The sequence below is a fragment of the Carya illinoinensis genome, chromosome 15 (genome assembly GCF_018687715.1).
Source record: "Carya illinoinensis cultivar Pawnee chromosome 15, C.illinoinensisPawnee_v1, whole genome shotgun sequence".
NCBI classification, from domain to species: domain Eukaryota; kingdom Viridiplantae; phylum Streptophyta; class Magnoliopsida; order Fagales; family Juglandaceae; genus Carya; species Carya illinoinensis.
In genome coordinates, this window is record NC_056766.1 from 2,626,711 (window position 1) to 2,631,141 (window position 4,431).

Consider the following 4,431-nt stretch of genomic DNA (forward strand, 5'->3'; position numbering starts at 1 on the left):
ATTTTGGTTTAGCATTTTCTTACTTCGAGTATGTAGTTCGTAAGTTTCTCGAACTACATACTCGAAATTTTAGGGTCAACGACTTACCGTGATTAGCATACTTAGAGAATTGTAGGGAAATACTGCCAAAATTTTTACTAACATACGAGTTTTGGACTGAGTATATATGCGATATAGATGATAGTCTCTCGAATAGGATAGGACCAACTACCTTAAAAATAGATAGTAAAGTGACACGTTTATTGTAATAGTTTATTGATAGTGCTTATCTCATGAATTGGGTTTTTTATAGATGGATAAGAGTTGGATGTTGTTGGGAGATAGACTTCGTCGAGACTATAACCAATATGCACAAATGGTGAAGTCTTTTTTAGAATTTGTTTGTGGGAGTGTTGACAGTCGAGGATTTATAAGATGCCCATGAAAGAAGTGCAAAAACCTTAGTTTATATAATATGATGGTTGTGGAGGATCATTTATTCGTAAATGGAATTAATCCAAAATATTCACATTGGGTTTTCCATGGCGAACCATTTCCTAAAGGAGTTAGATTTGACAGTCATTTCAATCAGATGGATGAATGTAATGAGATCGACACGAACGACATAAATGATGATGTTTCTGATGATAGTTATGATAATGGAGAAGATATGATTGAAATGTTAGCGAATCTTGGCGCAGACATATTTGGTGCCAGGGATGGAGAAGGAACATCTACACAATCATTTGAGGGAAATGAAGACTTTGGATTACTGTGGGAGGTGGGAGGATGCACAACGAGAATTGTATGAAGGGTGCACCCGTCATAGCAAGTTATCATTTACTGTCAGGCTGCTCCATATTAAGTCTATTTGTCGTATTTCTGCAAAGGTCATCGATATGCTGCTTGAATTATTTAAAGAGGCTCTCCCACAGGATAATATAGTACCTCGAAATTTTTATGAAGCGAAGAAAGTGAAGCGAGGTTTAGGATTTGATTATAATATTATCCACTCATGTAAGAATGATTGTGTTTTCTTCGGGAAGCAATATGCAGAATTTGATTCATGTCCGGTGCGTCATGAGTCAAGATGGACATCAGATAAGCGTAATGTACCCCATAAAGTGCTATGACATTTTTCGCTTATTCCTCGACTTCAGAGATTGTTTACTTCCCGAGTGACTGCGACAGATATGACTTGGCATCACACGGGGAGAGCTCAAAATGATCAATTCCTCACACATCCTGTAGATTCCTTACAATGGAAGGAATTTGATGACGAGTATCCATGGTTTGCCAGAGAACCTTGCAATGTACGTCTTAGTTTAGCAACTGATGGTTTTAATCCATTTGGCAACATGAGCACTTCTCATAACACCTGACCTGTCATAGTAATGCCTTATAATTTGTCACCATGGAAGTGTACGAAAGATCCTTATTTTATGATAACTCTATTAATCCCAGGGCCAAGGTCACCAGGAAATGAAATAGACGTATATTTGCAACCAATGATAGCAAAGTTGAAAAAGTTGTGGAGGCAGGGTGTCAATACATATGATACGGCCATGTCGCGTGAATTCAATATGCATGCTGCAGTAATTTGGACAATAAATGATTTTTCAGCATACAGAACTTGTCTGGGTGGAGCACAAAAGGAAAAATGGTTTGTCCTGTTTGTAACAAAGATACACAGTCTCATGATTAACGAATGGTCGGAAATTATGTTTCATGGGACACCATCGATATCTACCTCATGATCATAGATGGCATTCAAATAGAGCAATGTTTGATGGAAAGGTTGAGCGTAGGTCATCACTACTGGAGTATTCTGGTCTTGATATTCTCACTCAATTAGAAGATGTTCCAGACAACAAATTTGGAAAGAGTGCAAGATGTCGAAAGAGGAAAAGACAAGCAGTGGAATTGAATTGGATAAAAAGAAGTATTTTTTTTTTAGTTGTCATACTGGTCTACCTTGACACTATTTTACAATCTAAACGTTATGCAAATTGAAAAAAATATATGTGAGAATATTTTGGGTACCCTAATGTTAATACAAGGGAAAACAAAAGATACAGTCAATTCTTGTAAATATTTGAAAGAGTGGCAAATAAGATCAGAGTTGTATTTGCAAGATACTGGATCGTCAGCTTATATGCCCCTTGGATGGTATACACTTTCAAGTGATGAGAGAAAGAAATTCTGTGACTGGTTCATGACAATCAAATTACCTAATGATTATGCTTCGAACATGTCAAGATGTATTTGAGCTCATGATTGGAAGATAACTGGTCTCAAAAGTCACGATTGCCATATATTTCTGCAGCGATTGTTGCCAGTTGGTGTGCGCGGAAAGCTTACTCGAAATGTTCGTACAGCTCTCCCGGAATTAGGATGATTTTTCAGGAGTATTTGCAATAAAACGTTGAAGGTTGATACCTTACTAAAAATGGAAGCTGACATTGCATTGATATTGTGCAAGTTGGAGAGTTTGTACCCGCATTCATTCTTTAATGTAATGGTTCATTTGGCTGTGCATCTATCTCGTGAGGCTTTAGTTGCTGGCCCCATTCAGTATAGATGGATGTATCCTATTAAACGGTTTTTGGAAAAACTTAAGCGATTTGTAGGGAATAAGGCTCGTCCGGAAGGATCGATCGCAGAGTCAAACATTCATAATGAGTTGCATACATTTTGTTCAATGTATTTTCGTGGGGTTGATACTAAATTTATGAGACCAGATCGAAATTATGAAGGTGGACAAATGGGAGTTTCGTCAGCATTTACTGTGTTTTCCCAGAAAGTACGTTCCATAGGTGCACAAGGGGGCTATGACCTATGTGGACGAGAATTTGAAAGAGCTCGATGGTATATCTTGAAGAACCATGAAGAGATTAAATATTATTTGAGGTTAGTGATTATCATCTAATTTAATAGTATTATTAAGTGTATTTATAATAATATAGTATATATTGATACAAATTAATAGCTCACATTAACATACGCAGCGAACATATACAACTACTTCGCACGAATGGTGTGACTGACGTAGAAAAGACGCATGAAGAAGAATTTGCCTCGTGGTTTGAACATACGGTATTACTAAAAATAAATATGCACAATTATTTTGAACTTTATACATTTTGTAAGTGTCACCATATTTATATATGATATTGATATAAGTAGAATAAAATTTATTTATGTAGGTTGCATCGAAATATAGTGAACATTCAGGTGAAATCTCACCAAAAGTATATACTTTGGCATGTGGTCCGTCTAAGCGAGCTATCCAATATTCAGGATGTTTGGTGCATGGATATAGATTTCACATAGCAGACAAAGAACGATATAGGAAAACTCAAAATTATGGAGTCGTAGTCGAAGGAAGCCATGGGGATGATAATATCGACTTTTACGGAATTGTGGAAGATATCATAGTGTTAAAGTATGTGGGGGGATATATGGTCTAGTTATTTAAATGTAATTGGTGGGATGTCTCAAATCCTAAGTTGGGAGTGCGTAAGGATGAATATTTTGTAAGTGTCAATACCTCTCGCAAATGGTATGAGGACGATCCTTTCGTCCTCGCATGCCTAGTAAATCAAGTTTTTTATTTAGATGATTCAGAGTTCGAAAATCCATGGCGGGTAGTCGAGAAGTTTGCACCAAGAAATATATATGATTATATTCTAGAGGCAGACAAACCACATGAAGAAGTTGATAGTCCAGACCATAAAAAAGCATATCAAGAAAATGAATTGGACATCAATCTATTTGTTGATATAAGCCAATATGACATGGTCCCATTGTGCAGAGAAGATGTTCAACCCGAAGTAATTGAAGGTGACATGTCGGAAGAACATGAATCAACTGAAGTGTCTACTGAGGATGAGAGCGACTGGTCCAACAAAACTGATACCGAATAATTTTCAAATAGATATTTGTGTAGGTATAATTCTTATAAAAATATGAAATGTATCTTGTTCGAATAATAATTTATTATAATTTCAAACAGATATGCCTCCTAAACGCAAAAGAACACGTGAGCCATCCCACCACTTACTAACTCCCCGTGTGATTCACCTGCCAACAATGGTGGGCCAACATCACCAGAACCAGAATAAGGTATTTTATCATTGTATATTTTTTAAATAAAATAATTTAATTAAAATATATGCTTTAATTTTTGTATATATAGCTGTTGTAAACCAGCTCCGAGTTAGAGGCATTACGATTGGTGTTTGTAAAGAGAAAGTAAGGAAAATGGGTAAAATTAAAGTTGATATACCCGATGATCACACCGATGGCTCTGGGGATTCGGCAGCTTGGCTTGCTTCTTATGTTGGTACACTTACTCGCACTTATGCATCTATGGCTACATCCTCCTAGGCTAAAGTTTCCCAAGATGTGAAAGATCACATCAAAAATCGTTGCTTGGTAATAAGTTACTCT